The 22,451-nt window shown below is 35.7% G+C and overlaps 1 protein-coding gene across 11 annotated transcripts in view; it reads left to right on the top strand.

Moving 5' to 3' along the window:
• HYCC2 (hyccin PI4KA lipid kinase complex subunit 2) overlaps positions 1-22,451 on the top strand; it is an 84,803-nt gene that overhangs the window by 15,354 nt on the left and 46,998 nt on the right. For 8 of the 11 annotated variants that reach the window (XM_015086349.3, XM_053215549.1, XM_053215546.1 and 5 more), the window contains one exon: positions 15,760-15,859. The gene's annotated coding sequence lies outside the window, so the exon portion shown is untranslated. Of the gene's footprint in view, positions 1-6,753; positions 6,773-15,759; positions 15,879-22,451 lie in introns of those variants that run through there. The other 3 variants (XM_053215544.1, XM_053215550.1, XM_053215547.1) reach the window with 2 other exon arrangements.

Genomic DNA, 22,451 nt, shown 5'->3' with positions numbered 1-22,451 from the left:
ATAAGTGGAGGAGACACTGGGGGAGTGTAATGAAAAAAGGTTGGCCATGACTTCATAATTATTGAAGCTCAATAATGGCTACCTGGGGGTTCATTATGCTAATTGCCCTACTTATGCATATGTTTAAAATTTTCTGTATTAATTAAAAAGGGACATATTCCCAAGCTGCTATAGTTGAGAAGTCAATAGAAAAACATAGGGAAAATTCCTAGGTGATGAAATTACATCAAACTGTATTTTTCTGAAGGATTTAATGATTTGTTCATTCTCCTTTGGAATAAGTTACTTGCCGTTTTCTGGGAGTGGAAAAGTAATGAGCCTGGGAAAGAGGTTTGAGGTGAACAGAGATTAGTTACCTGTACGTTATCTTGATAATGCTTTGCCCAAATAACCCCCAGAATATAAAGTTATCAATTTTAGTTTTCATATTCTTTCTCTGCTATATTCTGTGCACTTTTGCCTCTCATTTTTGAGACCAGATCTCATTTAATTAATCTCAAGAAAAACATCTCTTTTCATGAAATTTGAAGTTGTTTCCTGGAGCCATTCAGTAAGATATAATCTAAAAAATCATTGGGGCACCTGGGTGGCTCAGTCAGTTAAGCATCCGACTTCGACTCAGGTCATGATCTGTTTGTGGGTTTGAGTCATGCGTCGGGCTCTGTGCTGACAGCTCAGAGCCTAAAGCCTGCTTCAGATTCTGTGTCTCCCTCTCTCTCTGCCCCTGCTTGTGCTCTATTTCTCTCTCAAAAATAAATAAACATTAAAAAAAATGGGGGGGGGGGCACCTGGGTGGCTCAGTCAGTTGAGCGTCCGACTTCGGCTCAGGTCGTGAACTCACGGATCGTGAGTTCCAGCCCCGCATTGGGCTCTGTGCTGACGGCTCAGAGCCTGGAGCCTGCTTCAGATCCTGTGTCTCCTCTCTCTGTTGCTCCCCCGCTTGTACTCTGTCTCTGTCTCTCAAAAATAAAGATTAAAAAAAAATTTTTTTAAGATCTTCAACTATGCATTCAAGTTACACATCACATACTTAAATGGTTTTCAGCCATTTATTGTGTGTCTGGGTATGAATATTCTTGAGTTCATCCAAGCTGGAGTTTGTTGAGATTCTTGGATGTGTAGATAATGCTCTTCATTAAATTTGGGAAATCGTAGGCCATTAATTCTTCAAATACTATTTTCGCCTTTCTTTCTCCTCCATTTGGGTCCCCTTGTGCTTATGTTGATATGTTTAATGCTATCCCACAAGTCTAAGACTCTGTTCATTTTTCTCCATTCTTTTTTCATTATGTTCCTCAAACCAGATAATCCCAATTGATTTATCTTCAAGTTTACTGATTCTTCCTTCTGCAAGCTCAAATATGATGTGCCTCTCTCGAGAGTTATTTATTTCAGCTATTATACTTTTCAACTCCAAATTTCTGGTACTTCAAAAACTTATCTCTATATTCTCTAATTGGAGAGATATCATTCTCTTATTCTCATTGAGTTCTTTACATGTGGTTCTTTTATCTTTGAACGTATTTGAAAGAAGTGATTTAAAGTTTTTGTTTAGTAAGTCTAACATTTGAGCTTCCTCAGGGATAGTTCTATTTACTGCTTTTTTTCCACATGGCTTTTCCATTTTTTTTTTAAATGTTTGTTTATTTTGAGGGGGGGAGAGGCAGAGAGAGAGGGAGAGAGAATCCCAAGCAGGATCCACACTTCTTATATAAGTAATTTTGTCGATAATTCAGAAATTCTTCCTGATTGCTAGAGTTCTCTGTCCTGTAGCTTCCTTGTGGGAAGCAAATACATCTCTTCTTCAGTTGATGCTTGCTTACTCTTTTCTTGGCTCCTGTGTATTCAAAGGAGCCTCCAGCTTCTTTCTGTGGTCAGTGTCTCTGACAGTGTTCTCTCTCTCTTCCATGTGATGCATCTCTGATCCATAGTGAGCATTTGCATGATCTTCACTGACACAGTATCGAAGTGCTCATTCCAACATATCAATAAGCCTTTTTCACTCTGACATCCTGGAGTCATTAGCTAGCCCATCTCTTGCCCTTTAGGTTTCTTAAATGTGAATCACACCAGTCTAATGTATTCTTCAAGCTGCTGGTAACATACGTCAAGATCTCTGAGTAATAGCCCTGAAGTTCCTTCTTTTTGGACATGGGTTCAAGAGGTAATACTATTGGTATCTACTCCTTGGGGAAGGATGAGACACATGGCATTTCAGTAACCCTTTCCAAAAAGTACTCTCCAGTATAGTTCTCCAGGAACTTCTAAAAACTTTCGTATTTTGGCTTAAGGATTAAGATGTGTGGAAATGGATTGAAATCCTCTCCCTTGCAGACACTACATTGATTCTCTCACAACCCCTCATCTTTAGTTTTTAGAAGTTTTATTATAATGTATCTAGGTGGTGATTTGTTTTGATGGGAGGATATTCATCCTGCTTAGGATTCTCTGAGCTTCTTGGGTCTGTGGTTTGATGTTTTTCATTGTATTTTAGAAAATTCCCAGCCATATTCCCTCATGTTTCTTTTATCCTATTCTCTCTTTTCTCTTTCTGGGACTTCAAATAAAACTATGTTAGGCAATTTGATACTGTCCCACAGTTCTTGGATGACCTGTAAATTTTTCCTTACTCTGTTATTTCTTTTTGTGTTTCATGTTTAATAATTTTTTGGACTTATTTTTAAGTTTATTAATTCCTTCCTAAACTGTATTGGAATCTCCTGATAAGCCTGGAAAAGGAATTCTTTATCTTTGAATCATTGTTGTTGGTTTTTTCTCCCCCTACCATTTCCATTTGATTTTTTCTTACAGTTCCCATTACTCTATTGTAATTACCTATCTACTCATGCATATTGCCAACTTTTTAATAGACCCCTTAATATATTCTAGTCATGCTGGAGTGCCTGTCTGGTAGTTCTAAACTGTGGGTTATTTCTTAGCCTGGTCCTGTTGATTGCTTTCTATCTTGAGTATAGGTGGTTGTTTTTGTGTCTTGAAATTTTTTCTTGAATGCCAGATACTTTGTGTAGAATAGTAGAGACAGTTAACTTGTATTTATGCCCCCAAAATGAGCACTTTTCTGTATGGTCATTAGTGTGTGTGGGTAGGTTTAGTCAACCTGCTCAGGAGTTGAGCTGGGTTTGGGTCTGTTGCTACCGTCATTACCTTCAGTGCTTCAAAGTTTTCTGATGGTATGTTGGTATTGGTTTGTGTTAACGTGTGGACTTAGTTCTCAGAGGGTTTTCTTTAGTATTCATACTTCCCCCTCAACTTTCAGCCATGCCCGTCCACCTGTAACACAGAGGGGGCTGGTCTTTCACATTTGGGTGATAGGGAGATTTTTTTAACTGCAAATTCTATTTTTAAAATGGATACAGGAGTATTCATATTATCTCTTTCTTCACTGAGTTTTGGTGATATGTTTCTTGTAAGAAATTTGTCCATGTCAACTAAGTTGTTCAGTGTATTGGCATAAAGTTTATAAGGATTCTTTTATTTTTTCTTAATATCTGTAGAAAATAACAATAAGAAATTAATGAGAAAACAATCACGTATTTATCTTTGTAAATGCCATTTATGATATTCTTCAATCCTTTGTATAAATCCCTATTTCTATCTGGTTTTCTTTCCTTCTCTTCAAAGGGCATTTCTTATAGTGCTTTTATAAAACTGAAAAAGTCTTTTTTTTTTTTTGCCTTTGTTTTTGAGAGATATTTTTGGTTTATAGAATTCTTGGTTGACAGATATTTTTTTCTTTTGGCATTTTAAAGATAATGCTTCATTGTCTTCTGTCTTGCATCTTTTCTGTCATGCTTATCTTTGAGTCTCTGTGCATAATGTGTCTCTTTCCTCCCTTCAGTTGTTTTAAGATGTTCTCTTTATCACTAGTTTTGAGCAATTTAATTATAATGTGCTTTGGTGTGGTTTTCTTCATATGTCTTGTCTTGGGTTTCATTGAACTTCTTGGAACTGTAGGTTAATAGTTTTTATCCAATTTAGAAAAATTTAGAAAATTTTTTCATCAATGCTTCTTTCAAAAATAAGGTTTTTTTATCCCTTTTCTTCTCTCTTTTCTCCTTTGGGGAATCCAGTTACAAGTATTGTAGGCTGCTTGAAAATTGTCCCACAGCTCACTAGTGCTTTGTTTTAATTCTCTTTTCTCTGTTTCATTTTGACTAGTTTCTGTTGCTGTGTCTTCAAGTTCACTAATTTTTTTTTTTCTGCAATGTCTACTGTGCCATTTTCCCTATTCAGTGTAATTTTTACCTTGTTATGGCTTTTATTTTTAGAACTTTGAGTTAGGCCTTTTAAAAAAAATCTATGACTCTACTTAATGGTTTGAATATTTATTGTTTTAAAGTTTTTGCTTATTGTAACATTACTTAATTTTGGGTGAGTTTTGATCAGTTTTTCTCTTCATTTTGGATCTCGTTTTTCTGATTCTTTGCATTCTTGGTAGTTTTTTTTATTGGATGTTTGAGACTGTGAGTTTTACCTTGGGGTGTTCTGGATATTTTTGTATTGCTATAAATATTTTTTAGAACTTCCCTGGGATATAAAAGTATTGGCAAACAGTGATTCTTCCAGGTTTTGATAATAAGATTTATTAAGCACTACTAGAGCTTTGTTCAGTAAAAGGCTAATTATTCTCCATTATTTACAAAGGACTCTCATGTACTTTACCCAATTTTCAACCTGGTTGGTGAGAGTAGGTTCTATTGCTGGCTCTGCATGAATTCTGGGCATTGCTACTTCTAATTCTTTAGGCATTTCTTTCCCTGACTTCTTCCCTTTCCCTGGCTCACACACATATGTGCCGATCAATTCTCATCTGACTACGAGAAGAGAACCTTCTACAGATAGCTAGAGTTCTTTCTCTGTGCTGCTCTTTCCTTACTCTATCCTACAAACTCTAATACCTTGATCAGCCTGGACTCTCAGCTCTACCTCCTTAACTCAGGAAGTCAGCCAGGTTCCACCTGCTTTTTCCTTCCTTAAAATGCAGCCTGGAAACTCTCCCAAGGAAGGAAAACGGACAACTTCATTGTTCTTCATTATGTGTGCCCAGTGCCTTGAAAAATGATGTTTATAATCCTCCCCACCTTTTGATTATGTCAGGCAAGAGAGTAAATTCAGTTCCTATCACTGTCTTCTCTAGAAATAGCCTTTCTCTCTTCACTTTTCTTTTTTCCCTCATTACGAGGATCATGACTGAGGGTAAGTATATTGTCTCTCATCCTAGTCTAACCTCAGTCTTAGGCTTGCCTTTTGTTTAGGAACTCACAGTTTTCTTGCCCCAACCCTTACCCCCAAACAGTCATAGACCTGTCCCTAGGTATTGGGCATATGTATTGCTGATATCTTTTTCTAGCCTTTGGCTTGACTTGTCACTCATTCTGTCTTTTCATGACAGATTTAATACAGTACAATTAATGTATTTTTCATTGTTGTTATAGTGCTTTTTTTTATTGCTAGTTTGGCTGCTTCAAAGACACAAAGATGGTTTGCTATGGTTTTTTTGTTTGTTTGTTTTGTTTCGTATACTTCATATACATTTAGATCTGTGTTCTACTTGGGACGTAATTTTGTGAATTGTGTAAATTTAGAGATCATGGTACATTATTTTCCATAGCGATGTGATATCCAGTTGACCTAGCATCTTTTATTTAAAAGACTGTCTTTTGGGGCAGAGGATCTGAATAGACATTTTCCCAAAGAAGACTTCCTTACAGACAGCCAGTGGGTACATGCAAAGATGCCCACCTTCACTAGTTATCAGGGAAATGCAAATCAAAACTACAGTGAGGTATTCTCACACCTGTTTGAATGGCTGTTATCAGAAAGATAAGAAGTAACAAGTGTTGGCAAGGATTTGGAGAAAAGGGAACTCTCTGCACTGTTGGTGGGAATGTAAATTGGCACAACCACTATGGAAACAGGTATGGAGTTTCCTCAAAAAATAAAAAAAATTGAACTACCATATGATCCAACAATTCCACTTCTGGGTACTTATTCAAAGAAAACACAACAAGAACCTAAACAGATACCTGCACCCCTATGTTCATTACAACTTTATTTATAATACCAAGATATGGAAACAACCTACTGTCAATGGATGCATGGATAAAGAACATGAGGTAGATAGATAGTTATAGATACGCATATGGATATGGATATAGATATAGATATGATATAGATATAGATACAGACAGACATAGATATACAATTGACAATTTGGGGTTAGGGGCACTGACACCCTGCACATTCAAAAATTTGTGTATAACTTGTGAATTCCCCAAAACTTTACTAATAGTCTCCTGTTGACCAGGAGCCTTACCAATAATATAGTTGATTAACATAGATTTTGTACATTATAGGTATTATATACTGTATTATAGTAAAGTTAGCTAGAGAAAAGAAAATTTTGAGAAAACAAGGAATAGAAAATACATTTTACAGTATTTATCCACAAAATCTGTATGGAAGTAGACCTGTGCATTTCAAATCCATGTAGCTCAGGAGTCAACGGTATTGACGTCTTAACAATATTAAGCCTTCCATGGCCATGGGATGAGTTTTCCTTTATTTATGTCTTTAGTTTCTTTAACCAATGTCTTGTAGCTTTCATTGTACAAGTCTTTAGCCTCATTGGTTAAGTTAATTTATAAGTATTTTATTCCTCTGGATACTATTGTAATAGAATTTTTTGGTAAATGGAATTTTTCCTTTTCAGACTGTCCATTCTTAGTGTACGGAAATGCAACTGATATTTGTGAGTTAACTTTGATTCTGCTACTTTTGGATATGTTTATAGTTCTTTTGGTGGAGTCTTTAGGGTTTTATACATTATATATACAAACATGGTTTTTGCTTTTTCCTTTCCAATTTGGATGCCTCTTATTTCTTTTTCTTGTATATTTACCCTGGCTAGAACTTCCAGTACTATGTTGAATAAAAGTGGTGAAAACAGACATCTTTGTCTTGTTCCTAATCTTAGAGAAAAAACTTTCAGTCTTTCAACCTTGTGTATGATGTTTTCTGGGATTTTCATGTACGGCCTTGATTATGTTAGGATAGATTCTTTCTATTTTTTTTTTTTTACATTTTTTATTGAAAAAGGTGTTGAATTTTGTTACATGATTTTCTTGCATGAATTGAGATTATCATGTGGCATTTTCCCTTCATTCTAGTAATTGGGTATATTACATTTTTTTTATGTTTGACTCATCCTTGCATTCCAGGAAAAAAGTTCTACTTGGTATAGTGTATGCTGAATTCTGTTTGCAAGTATTTTGTTGAGGATTTTTGCATTGATGTTTATAAAAGATTTACGGATCTCTTGTTTTGTTGTGTCTTTGTCTGGCTTTGGTATCAGGGTAATATTGGCCTCATAGAATGAATTATGAAGTATTCCCGCTTCTGTTTTTTCAGAAGTTTGGGAGGAATGGTATTAGTTCTTTAAATGTTTGGTGGAATTCATCAGTGAAGCCATCAGGTCCAGGGCTTTTCTTTATCAGAAGATATTTAACTGCTGATTAAATCACTTTACTAGTTATAGATCTATTCATATTTTCTGTTTCTCATGATTTAGACCTGGTAGTTTTTTTATTCCCAGAAATTTGGTTCTCCAATTTGTTGGTGTACAATATTTCATAGAATTCTCCTATAACTCTTTTTATTTCTATAGAATCAGTAGTAATCTTCCCCTTTTCATTTCCAATTTTAGTATTTTGTGTTCTCTCTTTTTTTCTTAGTCCATCTCACTAAACCTTGTCAATTTTCTTAATCTTTTCAAAGGACCAACTTTTGGTTTTATTGCTTTTCTCTATTGTTTTTCTGTTCTTTATTTCATTTATCTCTGTTAATCTTTATTTTCTTTTTTTTAAGTAAACTCAGACTTCTATCATCAATGGATTTTTATTTATTTATTTAAGATTTTAATTTTTTTAAATGTTTATTCATTTTTGAGACAGAGAGACAGAAAGAGAGAGAGAGAGAGAGAGAGAGAGAGAGAATCCAAAGCAGGCTCCAGGCTCCAAGCTGTCAGCACAGAGCCTGACACAGGGCTCGAATCCACAAACTGTGAAATCCTCACCTGAGCTGAAGTCAGACACTTAACTGACTGAGCCACCCATGCACCCCAATTTTTATTATTTTCATCCTTCTGCTAGCTTTGGGCTTATTTTTTCCTCCTTTTTCTAGTTTCTTTCTTTCTTTTTTTAAGTTTTCTTGTTTATTTGAGACAGAGGGAGCCGGAGCTTGCATGCATGCACGTGTGGGGGAGGAGCAGAGAGAGAGGGGGAAAGTCCCAAGCAAGGCTCCGTGGTATAAGCTCAACGGGGCTCAATCTTATGTCTGATGCTCAACCTACTGAGCCACTCAGGCGCCCCCTTTTCTAGTTCTTTAAGTTGTAAAGTTAGGTTGTTTTGATTTGAGAGCTTTTTTTGTTTTTTAATATAAGCATTTATAATTCTAAATTTCCTCCTTAGCATCACTATTGCTACATCTCATAAGTTTTGGTATATTGTGTGTTTACTTTCCTTTGTCTCTTAAGTATTTTGTAATTTATTTTGTGATTTCTTCTTTGGCCTTTTGGTTATTTTAAAATCTTTTGTTTAATTTTTACAATTTTATGGATATTCCCATTTTTCTTCTGTTCACTTCTGACTTACTCCTGTTATGATCCCAGAAGACACTATGTGTGATAACTGTTTTTCTTAAATCTATTGATATTTAATTTGTGTCCTAACATATGATCTGTGTTGGAAAGTGGCCCAGTTGTACTTGAAGACTATATCAGCTTTTGTTGGGTAGAGTGTTCTGTATATGTGTGTTAGATCTGGTTGGATTATTGTGTTGCTTACATCCTCTGTTTCTCTAATTTCCTTTTGTCTGCTTGTTCTATCCATTATTGTGATGGGGTATTGAAGTCTCCAAATGTTATAAAACTGTTTCTCCCTTCAGTTCTGTCAGTTTTGCTTCAAATAATTTGATGGTGTGTCATTAGGTGCATAAATGTTTATAATTGTTACATCTTCTTGCTGTATTGAACCTTTTATTACATATAATGTCCTTTGTCTCTTTTTTGAATTTAAGTTTATTTTTCAGGTATTAGTATAGCCATCTTTAATCTCTTTTAAGTTACCATTTGCACGGACTATCTTTTTCCATTCTTTTACTCTCTGTGTCTTTGGATTTCAAGTGAGTCTTTTATAGACAGCATATATTTGGATCATGCCTTTTTATCTGTTTTGCCAAACTCTTTTGAAGAGTTTAATCCATTCACATTTATAGTAATTACTGATAAAGAATTCTGTAGTTTTGCTATTTGTTTTCTACATATCTTTTTTTGTTCCATATTTCTGCATTGCTTTTGCATTTAGTTGATTGTTTTAGTGAAATGTTTAAATTTATTTCTCATTTCCTTTTGTGTATATTCTATAGCTGTTTTTGTGTGTATATGTGGTTATTGTGGAGATTGAATTTAATAACCTAAAGTTGTAACACTGTAATTTGAATTTGCATTAATTTAACTTCAATAACATAATAAATCTCTACTTCTTTACAGATCCCTTCCCACCCCTTTCAGTTGTTGATTGCATCTTTGTACATTGTATGCTCCAAAACATAAATAATTCTTTTAAATGCATTAGTCTTGATCTAGTTGACAGCAAAATAAATGTCAAGGTTGGTAACTATACATTACCTCACTGTGCAGTCGTGACAGTCTTTTTATGATACTCAGCATGGGACAGTCATAATTAAATTAACCTCAGTGCCTCTTAAGTGCATGGGACCTAAACGAAATAGTCGTGTAAAACCCGTACCTTGAGCAGATTCAGCTTTCCACCTAAACATCTTTTACAAATTAAGAAGTGTTTGCAAATAAATAAATGTATTAGTTTAAGTTATGTAGAAAACAAAATGTGGACATATATGCCAGTTACAATAATACTAGCTTTTAGACCAATAGTTGGTTCTTTTTAATGTATTAGTCTCCTAAATCGTGTAAAAAAATGGTTATAGGGACACCTGCGTGTCTCAGTCGGTTAAACATCCAACTTCAGCTCAGGTCATGATCTCACAGTTTGTGAGTTCGAGCCCCACATCGGGCTCTGTACTGACAGCTCAGAGCCTGGAGCCTGTTTTGGATTCTGTGTCTCCCTCTATCTCTGTCCCTCCCTCGCTCTCTCTCTCAAAAATAAGTAAATAAACATTTTTAGAAAATGGTTATAAATCATTGTTACAATAATATTAACTTATAATGGCCCATGTATTTGCCTTTGCTGAGATTTTTATTCCTTCACACAGCTTTGAGTTTATTGTATAGTGTCTTTTTATTTCATTTTGTAGGATTCCCTTGAGCATCTCTTGTAAGACATGTCTAGTGGTAGTGAACTCTCCCTTAGCTTTTTTTTTTTTTTAATCTGGGAATGTCTTATTTCTTGTCTCACTTTTGAAGAATAGTTTTGTCAGATGTAGGATTCTTGGTTGCCAGTTTTTTTTCTTTTAGCACTTAGAATATATCAGCCCACTGCCTTCTGGGCTTTAAAATTTCTTATGAGAAATCTGCTTATAGTCTTATTGAGGGTTCCTTTGTATCTGAGCTCACTTCTGTCTTACTGTTTTCAAGATCCTCTTTGTCTTTCAACAGCTTGATTATAATGTGTCTCAGTGTGGGTCTCTTTGAGTTCCTCTTACTTGGAGTTCACTGGACTTCCTGGATGTTTATATTCATGTCTTTCATCAAATTTGGGATGTTTTCAGCCATTATTTCTTTAAATATTTTCTTTACTGGGGTGCCTGGGTGGCTCAGTCAGTTGAGCATCTAACTCTTGATTTTGGCTCAGGTCACAATCCCAGGGTCATGGGATTAAGCCCCACATTGGTTCTGCTTAAGATTCTCTCCCCGCCCCCCTCCTCTCCCTATAGGTCCTCCCCTCTCCCCCTCCATCTCTCTCTCCCTCCTCTCCCCTCTCTCTTGCTCCTGTTCTCTCTCTCTAAAATTAAAAGTTTTTTTAAACAATGAATGAATACATACATACATACATACATACATAAATATTTTCTCTACCTCTTTCCCTCTCTTCTCCTTATAGGACTTACACAATGCATATCTTGATCTACTTGTTGGTAGATAGGTCCCTTTGACCTCTGTTTATTTTCTTCAGTCTTTTTGTGTTTTTCAGACAGGATAATTTTCATTGTCCTACCTTGAAGTTTACTTTCTTTCTTCTGCCTACTCACATGTGCCTGTGTATCCCAGAAGTGAAATTTTCATTTCAGTTTTTGTATTTTTCAGCTGCAGAATTTTTTTTGGTTTTGTTTTAGTTTTTCTGTCTCTTTATATTTCCATTTTATTCATATCTCATTTTCTTAACTTTCTCCACATATTCCTTAGTTCCTTAAATACCTTTAAGAAAGTTGTTTTAAAGCCTTTGTCTAATATATCTGCCATCAGGTCTTCTTCAGGAACAGTTTTTCTTTGAATGGGCCACTCTTCCCTGTTTCTTCACACACCTTGTGTGGTTTTTGTTGTTGTTGTTGAATGCTAGACATCTTAATGTAACAATGTGAAACTCTGGAAATCAGATTTTTGTCCTTCCTTAGGGTTTTCCATCCTTTTTTGTCCCTCCCACCTTGTTTTTGTTTTTATTTTGTTGTTTGTTATAAGCTATCTCCATGCCAAGGGTCAGCCTAAGATGTAAACTTAATGTCTTTTCTGTGCACATTCTGGGCATGCATGATCACTTTCTATTTTTCCCTTCATATGCAGTTGTTTTTGTCTTGGTCTCCAATGTCTGGCTCCCAAAAGGGGAAAAAGAGAAAAATGGAGGTGGGGGGGAATATGGGAACAGGCCATTAAGTCCCCTGGAAGTCACTTTAGTGGGAGGAGTGAGACTTACAACAATGAGGGGAGATGGGACAACAATGGTTGCCCAGCTCTTTTTCTGTACCTCCATGATCAGAAGCAGCAGTCAGCAATCAGAGCACAAATATTTGATATTTGTTGGACAGAGTCCTATTTGCCCGTCCTGGCTCCTGCAAGCTGCTATAGAAACATGTGCTTTGCTCCTTGCTATGTGGCTCAGGGTGGGGGATGGGTAGCTATTGCTGTGCTGAGAGCTGAAATTGACCAAAATTAATCACAATTAAAATAAAAACCACAGGTCTTTCCATGGAAGTTTTAAGCATTCAGTAGACTTCAGAGTTCCAAAACAGATTCTGCAGGTATGATTGTTGTCTAGATGCTGATAGACTCCTGGTGCTCTTAACTCTGTCATCTTCCCAGAGTCCTCTCCTTCACCTTAATACTTTAAAGTTGTTTTTTTTTTTTTAATGTTTATTTATTTTGAGAGAGAGTCCATGTACATGTGCGTGTGTACTGGGGAGGGGCAGGCAGAGAGAGAGGGAAAGGGAGAAAAAAAAACCCAAGCAGGCTCTGCATTGTCAGCCCAGAACCCAACATGGGGCTCCATCGAACACATGAACCGAGAGCTCATGATCTGAGCTGAAACCAAGACTCGAATGCTTAACCCAACTGACCACCCAGGTGTTCCTCCTCCACCTTAGTTTTTAAAACAAGCATCATGCTTGATTTTTTTTAAGTTGATTTATTTATTTTGAAAGAGACAGAGACAGCATGAGTGGGGGAGGAGCAGAGAGAGAGGAAGACAGAGAATCCCAAGCAGGTTCCATACCATCAGCACAGAGGCCAGTCAGGGGGCTTGAACTCATGAAACTGCGAGATCATGACCTGAGCCAAAGTCAGATGCTTTAACTGACTGAGCCACCTAGGTGCCTCTACCTTAATTTTTAAAGGATATTTTTGCTGGTTATGTAAAGGATATTTACTATATTCTAGATTGGCAGTTATTTTCTTTTGTCCTTTTAACTATCATTCTGTTATATACTGGTTTCTTTTGTTTCCGTTGAGAAATTTGCTGTCAATCTTACTGTTTCTTTGAAGGTCAGCTGAATTTTTTTCTATGCTTTTTATATGAATTTTTTCTTTTTTCACTCATTCATTTTATAGTTTGATGATGATTTCCTGGGTATGGTGTTCTTTGAGTATATTCTGCTTGGAGTTGGCAGAGTGTCTTGAATCCCTGAATTGATTTCTTTCATCAGTTTTGTAGAACTGTTATTCTTTGAATATTGCTTATATCTGTTTCTGCTCTTGTCTGGAACCTTGATTGTATGTATATTGACATTTTGAGCATATCTTCCATTTATCTTAAGCCTTTCCTCCAACTTTTCCCCTCTCTTCTAGTCTTCTTTCTTCTTTCCTACTTTCTTTCTCATGTTATAGTTTGGTATTTTTTACTGACTTACCTTCTTTTTTTTTTTTTTAACGTTTATTTATTTTTGAGACAGAGAGAGACAGAGCATGAACAGGGGAGGGGCAGAGAGAGAGGGAGACACAGAATCGGAAGCAGGCTCCAGGCTCTGAGCCATCAGCCCAGAGCCCGACGCGGGGCTCGAACTTATGGACCGTGAGATCGTGACCTGAGCTGAAGTCGGACGCTTAACCGACTGAGCCACCCAGGCGCCCCTTACCTTCTAATCCTATGGTCTGCTGTGTCCAGTTTGCTATAAAACTAATATATTGAGTTCTTAATTTCATATATATTGTATTTTTCAGTTTTAGAATTTACATTTTTTTTATATCCTAATTCATTGGTGAAATTTTCTACCTCATCAGTTTTGTCGATTTTTTGCTCTAGTACCTTATTATTGTATGTTTTAATAGTATTCTGCTATAACACTACCTTTTTTAAGTTTATTTATTTTGAGAGAGAGAGAGAGAGCACGCGCGAGAGGGGAAGGGGCAGAGAGAGAGAGAGAATCCCAAGCAGACTCTGTACTGTCATCATGGAGCCCGACATGAGCCTGAATCCATGAACCAGGAGATCATGACCTGAGCTGAAACCAAGAGCCAGATGCTCAACTGACTAAGCCACCCAGGCACCCCCAGAATTATTTTAAATAGTTGTCCTTGTGTGTGAACTTTATTGTTGGATCATCTGTGGATCTAGTTTTCTCTTAATTATTGGTCATGTTTTTGTCACTTAGTATATTTAGTAATTTTTGATTGTGTGCTAGACCTTGTATATGAAAGAACCATAGAGTCTTCAAACAGTGTTACCTCCCTGACAGGGTCCCCCACCCTTTTTTTTTTTTTCTGTTGCTCAAGTGGCTGAGGGGCTTATTACTTCCAATGTATCTATCAGGAGTTGAATTGTTCTGAAGCTGTGCTAAAGTTTAATAAAACTCAGGTTTCCTATCCATCGCCGTGTTGGTTTTTTTGTTTGTTTGTTTGTTTCCTTGTTTGTTTGTTTGTTTTTGCCCCTTAAATTGAGAACCTAGTGAGTACCTGTATCCTTAACCCTGAAAGATTGTTGGAGAGTCATCTTTACAGAGATTCCCAGTATAGCTCTCAAGTCAGCCTGCTTATACTGCTTCAAAATCTGGCAATTGTCTTGGTGGCTCAAAATTCCCAAGGTACAAAAAGAGAGTTTCCTTGACATCAAATGACCCTTCCCAAAGTATGACCATTTCTTGCGTATCTTTCCAGAGGTTTTCTCTTAGTCCTCGTCAAGGTTTTTCACCCACTGCAGAACTCATGAAATGAAAATCTTACGTGATAGTCAATACATAAGAGATAAAAAATCAGCTGCTATGGTTGGATTGGGAGGCTCTGACACATCTTTAGTTTGAAAAACATCAGAGACTTTGCAATGATCATATAACTTTACTCCAAGAGAATTTTATTGTGGTCTTATTTGTATTTTTTAAATTGTTTTTTGTTTATGAACATATTTTAAAATGTTAAGTTTTTTTTGGTGTTTTAGATTTTAAAGTTGTGATACGATTTTGAATCAAAGTGGTAGAGTATAATGTGGTCAGCAGCTACTTAAAAATAGCTTCTACTTTCAGAGGAAAGTATACTTTTAGCAATTTGAAAAGTTTTCTCACTGATCAAAATAATTTTAATATGTTTTTGTACCAAAACTTCAAGTAATAGCATTTCCTGTGTTCTTTTTAAAAATGATAAAATTTTCAGTTCTGTGAAACTCATCCAAAATGATGATATAGCCATTGATACTTATTAAGGTTGATGATATACTGCATATTGAAATTTTAATGATTGTGTGTGTGTGAGAGAGAGAGATATCACTGTAATGTGTTCCAAAAGTTGGATTAATGGAATTTTTGACTGAAAAGGACTGATTTTTATAGATTATTCAAGTGAAACTCCCTAATATTTAAGTCAGCTCCTCAAGGTCTTACAGGTAATTAATGGGAAATTTGAAACTAAAACTCAAACTTCATTTCTCTAAATCTGCTATTTAAAAAAAAATTTTTTTTTAACGTTTATTTATTTTGGAGACAGAGAGAGACAGAGCATGAATGGGGGAGGGTCAGAGAGAGGGAGACACAGAATCCAAAACAGGCTCAAGGCTCTGAGCTGTCAGCACAGAGCCCGACGCGGGGCTCAAACTCACGGACCGCGAGATCATGACCTGAGCTGAAGTCGGGTGCTTAACCGACTGAGCCACCCAGGCGCCCCTGCTATTTTTTAAATTTGGTTTAATGATGGTATACAAGTGTATGCTGGTCATTATAGAAAGCTTTTTAATCCCTAATTATTTTTAAAAACAGATAAATTGTATTATAAATGTTTTATCAAAATTGTTTTTTATTTCATGAGAATATTATCTTAATATTTCAGTTTTTTAATTTTTATTTTTATAGAGCTGGAAAATATTGAAGTCTCAACAAATGAATTCCACACTTGAATTCTGCCGCATTCCTATGCCACCTCCTCCTTTAGAAAACTGATCTTAGAACAGAGGTAAAATTATGAAATTTAACTTTTTAAAAGTTAAAGAATTTTTCCATACAATTAGACATGTTGGAATTTTTGGTCATCTTTGGTGGGTAGCTTCTATTTATTTAGCAATTTTACCTAAGAGACTTGAAATAATCACATCTTAATTACTGCCTTTGAGTTTTACTTTTGAAATACTTTTTAATAGTTTTTAGTAGTTGTGTCTTTTTACCTTCTTGTTGCCTAAATCTTTGCAGTTACTGAATAATTGAATTTACTCATCATAATTGTATTATGTAACTACATTGAGATCAGTGCTGTCCAATAGAATTTCTGTGTTGACGTCTGTGTTCTTTATCTCTGTTCTCCAGTATGGCTGCATGTAGCTACTGAGCACTTGAAATGTAGCTAGTGCAACTAAGGAATTGAGTCTTTAAATTTTATTTTTGTTTATTTTATTTTATTTTAATTTAATTTAAATAGCTATATGTGGCTAGTGGCTACCATATTGAATGGTGCAGCTTTAGGGTTTTTTTTAGAAAAGTTGATATTTACAATAAATGCACATCTTGAGTACTCAAATTTCAGATTTATACCTTGAAATATTGTTATAGTTGGCCTAGTTTGAAAATTTGCAGTAGCAAAAACCATTTTTTATGATTTCATGTTTCCCTGATAATTGTATAGCTTTGTTTATCCAGTAAACCCTAGAGAGCAGTTACCATAATTAGTTTTTCTCACTGATGTGTTAACTTATTTAATCTTAAAAAAACGAAAAAACAAAACTTTGACATAGGTACTTACATTATCTCCCTTTTATAAATGAGGAATTTGAGGCCATAGATTAGTGGAGTAATTTTTCCACAGATGCATAGCTGGTAGGTCATGGAACTGGAATTTGAACTCAGGCAGTCTAGAGCCAGACCCCCATACTCTAACCATTAGGCTGTACTGCCTCTTATAATCTGATTGTTTATAAATTGACAATTTCCGAAAAAGATACATGCTGTCAGCTAAGACACAATTTCTGCCTGTGTAGGCCATGGAAAGCTTATTGTACTTGGATGAGTACAGTGAGTTTGCTTCCTGGCAAGTAGTTATTGACCTTCAGATCACGTTCCAGCAGTTTCTTATTTTGTTCATTATGTTGTATTCAGGGCTTGCTAATAAAGGTTGCCATTACCATGGCCATCAAAAAGATAATTATTTCCTGTGATGTCTTTTTACTTTGTTAGATAGTCTGAAAGTAAGGCAGTATGGGCCCAAATTGAGCTGCATGCTGGAATATCAGCTTGATTTTTGCTTTTAAGACTTTAATTTTTTTAAAGTAATCTCTAGACCCCACGTGGGGCTTAAACCCATGATCTCGAGATCAAGAGTCTCCTGCTCCACCTACTGAGCCAGGCAGGCATCCCTTGATTTTTGCTTTTAAATATACTTTCTATATACCAGATAATGGGATGGGTATAATATACAGTGGAAAAAATCTACAGAATTATACATTGTCTGGTTAAATAAAAGGGAAACTTTTAGTACATTTATAACTACATTCACAGCTACCTCCAGATACTAAGGTACTGAGAATAGTTAGGAAATCCATATTTACAAAATTTCTCTGTAACCAGCACTATTCTGTTTTTCAAGTGAAGGTACTTGAATATTTTTAGGATTTTAGATATAGTAAGTAAAACTAAAGCCCAAAGGATTTAATTGATTTGTCCAAGGTCATATAAGCAGTGTGGTTCATTGATTCAACAAATACACAGAAGTACCTGCCATTAAGTCCAGATACCATAGTATGTTTGTTAGCTTTGAGTATATAGTGAATACCCAAATGTGACCAAAACAGAAAGGGACCATTTTCATATAACTTAATAATCTTATAGGGAAGATAGATAATAAGTAATAAGATCTAAGAAGCCAGGTATAAAATCCAAAGCTCTAGGAAGGAAATGAACCATATTTGTTGGAATGGAAAGTAGTAGAGTAGGGAGAAAGGGATGCTATTTAGATGAAGTGGTCAAGAAAGGCTTGCTGAGACTAACAGGATTGGAAGAAGGCAGCTATTTGTATAGCAGTAGTAAGACAGCATTCTAGGCTGGAAAGAATCCCTGGGGTGAAGGGGTACATGAAGTTATAGAAAAACTTAAGAGTATGGCCAGGACATAGAAAGCTGTGGGGAGTAGTATGAGCTACAAGAAAGGGGACAAGGTACATTTTTCAACCATAGGTTTTGGAATAGGCATTAAGTTAAAATCCTAGTTTTACCAATTCAACTGTGTTACCTTGTGTGGGTCATTTGACCTAATTTACACATTAATTTTCTTATCTATTAGTTGGGAATAACAGAGATTATTTTATAGTACCATATATAGTGTCAGGAAAATTAAGTATATAATACTTGTAGCAAACATTTATAGTGTTTACTTGTGATAAGAATTATTCTTTTTTTTTTTAAGTTTATTTTTATTTATTCTGAGAGAGAGATAGAGAGCAAGTGGAGGAGGGGATGAGAGAGGGGAGAGAGAAGAAATCCCAAGCAGGCTCCACGCTGTTAGTGCAGAGCCCAGTGTGGAGCTCAAACTCATGAACCATGAGATCAAGCCACCAGGTGCCCTGATAAGAACTATTCTAAGTACACAATAATTATATGAAATAAGTACTGTGCTGCTGTTATCCTTCTTTTTGAAACCAGAGAAATGAGGCACAGAGGGTTTAAGTAAGCTAGTAAGGGGGTCACTGTAGTAAGTGAGTACCCTTAAATTTAGACAGTCTGGCTCCAGAGTCCGTGCTCAGAGTGGGTCCTGGTAATCCCTTAAGTGGGTTTGTGAGGTCAAAATTGTTTTTTATGTTAATACTAAGACAGTATTTGCTGCCTTCATTGTCATTCTCTGATGAATACACAGTGAAGTTTTTCAGCAACAGATTGAATGCGGAATTATGAGATTTGCAAAAAAAAAAAAAATGTAAAACAACAAATACTACTCTTCTCACCAAATTTGCTTTTGTTCGGGAAAAATAAAATTTCACTTTAAAACATGTCAAAAAAACCCCACTGTGTTAACATGTAATGGGCTTATTTTTTTAAATGAGTTAATAAACTTTTTAAATGTAGGAGTGAAAGGGGGTTCTGAGGCAAAAAGTTGATTTGCTGCTCTAACCCACTAGATTCTACTGCTTTATTAATCAGATAAATTATAGAAAACAACTGATACAATGTTCATACTTGATAGGCTCACTAGTAATTTACTTTTTTTTTTTAATTTGTTTTAACATTTACTTATTTTTGAGAAAGAGAGAGAGAGAAAGAGCATGAGTGGGGAAGGGGCAGAGAGAGAGAGGGAGACACAGAATCCAAAGCAGGCTCCAGGCTCTATGATGTCAGCACAGAGCCCGAAGCGGGGCTTGAACCCATGAACCGCGAGATCATGACCTGAGCCGAAGTCAGACATTTGGCTGAGCCACCCAGGCGCCCCTACTTTTTCCTTACTTTTAAGATAATTTTCTTTACATTTTAACATTTTTGAAATCAGGATATGTCTTGACTGAATAAACTTCAGCTACCAGGCAAGTAAATTGTGAAATAGCAACAGTCATCCTTATTTGGTATTTTGAGAATTTAGCTTTGTGAATTCCTTTATTCATTTATCATTTCAATTAATACTAGTAGCACCATATTGAGGTAAATTTTTTTATTAAAAATGTTTTTAATGTTTATTTTTGTGTTACGTTTTTATTTGAGTTTCCATCTGTAAATTGTTGCTTAAAATGTCTATAAAATATCACAGTATAATATAGCTTTGCAGTGAATAATGGTCTCAGCTGAAGATTGCCTGACATGTGCCAATTAATTCAGAGAAAATTTGCCAGATCCCTCAGTCTCTAATTTCAAACCCGGACAAGGTTGATATTCCTGTTTGATGCATTTGGGAGAATATCTACCTGTCAAACGTTTCTGGGTGCTTTTTAAAGAAGCTATCAACTTCCAACCATATTTAATTTTGGAAAAATAAAATTATTAAGCTTAATCACATGGAAAAAGCAGGCAGAAATCTCAGGTTTTGGCCAAAAATAAAAACTGTGATTACTGCAGGTGCTAAATAATTGAGTTCATGAGATAAGTAACTAAATCAATAGATGTTTGAGTACCTGTTATGTGCCTCACACTTGAGATATAGAACCTTCTCTGTGAAGTACGGATTCTAGTGGGAAAGACAGACAATAATAAGTAAACAAATAAGATAATTATGATTTTGCTAACTGCTGTGAAGGAAACGGACAGAATGATAGGGGATGGAAGGAAGAGGAATTTGGGGAGCCAATTTAAATATAGTAAGTAGAGGGAGCTTCTCTGAGGAAGTGACATTTGAACTGAGTCTAATCCAGACATAAAGAGAGGGCTGGGAGAGTGTGCCTTATGGCTAGTAGAACAAAGATGTCCAGAAGCATAAAGCATAATTTAAATTTTTTTTAAATGTTTGTTTATTTTTGAGACAGAGAGAGACAGAGAATGAGCAGGGGAGGGGCAGAGAGAGAGGGAGACATAGAATCTGAAGCAGGGTCCAGGCTCTGAGCTGTCAGCACAGAGCCTGATGCGGGGCTCAAACTCATCAACTAAGAGATCATGACCTGAGCCGAAGTCAGATGCTCAACCGACTGAGCCACCCAGGCACCCCAGCATAAAGGATAATTTAAAAAGTCATATGTGATTATATGGATAAGCTTATGTTCTTGTCCTTTAGTTAAACATTTTTTCATTTTAATAAAGGTTTGTTTCTTATTTTCTACTTAAATTTGTTACTGAACAAATTACAGTCTTAAAATTAGTAGTATTGTAGAGTTGAAGAAATATGGTGGTATTTGGTTTTAATTATTAACACCACTGTATTTCTGTATTTAAAAGTATTACGTGGACTCTTGGGTGGCTCAATGGGTTAGGCGTCCGACTTTGGCTCAGGTCATGATTTTGCGGGTTCGTGAGTTCAAGCCCCATGTCGGGTTCTGTGCTGACAGCTCAGAGCCTGGAGCCTGCTTCTTATTCTGTGTCTCCCTCTCTCTCTGCCCCTCCCCCATTCATGCTGTCTCTCTCTGTCTCAAATATAAATAAACACTAAGAAAAAAAAAGTTAAAAAAAAAGTATTACCTTGGAGTCATTTTAAAAATAGCATTGGTAGAAAAAAAATAGTATTGGTAGAAACTAAAGTGATTTGATAAACAAATTTGTTGTTATAGAAGAGATTAGATAGGAATTTAAAATAATGAGTTTAACCTGAATGTGAGACTTTCTCTTTTTTTTTCTGAAGGATTACTTGGGGAGCTTTTTAAAATATGTATTCCAGGCTCTGTATCAAATAGGGATTCTGATGCAATATATATCAGATAAAAAGATTTGTGGGGTTTTTTTGAAAATAATATTTGGGTTTCTTTTTTATTTTAAAAGCAGTTGATGTTCTTTGTAGAGAATTGGAAAAAAATATTAATTTTAGTTGCTTTTCCTTGCCCTTTTCTATAAAGCAGTAGCATACATTTTAAAAATCTTCTAATCCCTTGTAGTTAGCAAAAACATAACTTACTAGTTTATAAATTTTTCCTAAAACATAGAAACCTGGATTTAAACCATTTTTATATTTTAAATATTTATGTTAAAAACTTTTTCATTTTGGGGGCATCTGAGTGGCTCAGTCAGTTGAGTGTCTGACTTCAGCTCAGGTTATGATCTCAAGGTTCGTGGTTTTGAGCCCCATATCAGGATCTGTGTTGACAACTCAGAGCCTGGAGGCTGCTTCAGATTCTGTGTCTCCCTCTCTCTCTGCCCCTTCCCGGCTCATGCCGTGTCTCTCTCTGCCTCTCAAAAATGAATAAACATTAAAAAAAATTTTTTAAGTTGCTCATTTTGACTTTTTAAAGTTTATTTTTGTGTAACAATAGCTAGTTAAAAAACACAGTGAAGGGGCTGCTGGGTGACTCAGTCAGTCAAGGATCCAACTCTTGATTTCGGTGCAGATCACAATCTCATGGTTCTTAGGATTGAGCCCCGCATTGGGTTCTGTGCTGACATTGCGGAGACTGCTTGGGATTCTCTCTCTCTCTCTCTCTCTCTCTCTCTCTCTCTCTCTCTCTCTGCCCATCCCTAGCTCTCTCTAAATAAATAAACTTAAAAAAAAATGAAAAATAACCACAGTCACAAGATAATATAAACCATACAGGAATCAACTTAATTGGAAATGTGTTGACCTACGTGAAGAAAAAATAAAATTTATATTAAGATGTATAGAAGAGGATTTTTAATAAAGAGCAATGCCATGCTTCTGTATGGGTTAACTCAATGTTGTGGAGATGTGATTTGGAATTAATTTGTAAACTCCTATGAGAATGGAGTGTAGGAAAGAAACTTATCAATATAGTTCTAATATTCCTCTGGAAGAAAGAAGCAGGCAATAATAAACGCATTTTTAGGAAAAAGAATCTCTATACAAGAAGGGACTTGGAATATTTTTTACTAAGCTACAGTAATTAAAACATTATAGTCCTGGTGCAAAATTAATGGGAAAGTAGCTCAGAAATAGTTCCAAATGTATGTAAGACTTTTTGTATGTGACAAAAATAGCATTTCAAG

Source organism: Acinonyx jubatus, chromosome C1 (genome assembly GCF_027475565.1).
Source record: "Acinonyx jubatus isolate Ajub_Pintada_27869175 chromosome C1, VMU_Ajub_asm_v1.0, whole genome shotgun sequence".
NCBI lineage: Eukaryota > Metazoa > Chordata > Mammalia > Carnivora > Felidae > Acinonyx > Acinonyx jubatus.
Note: the sequence above shows the minus strand (reverse complement) of the source record. Positions and strands in the feature narration are given on the sequence as shown.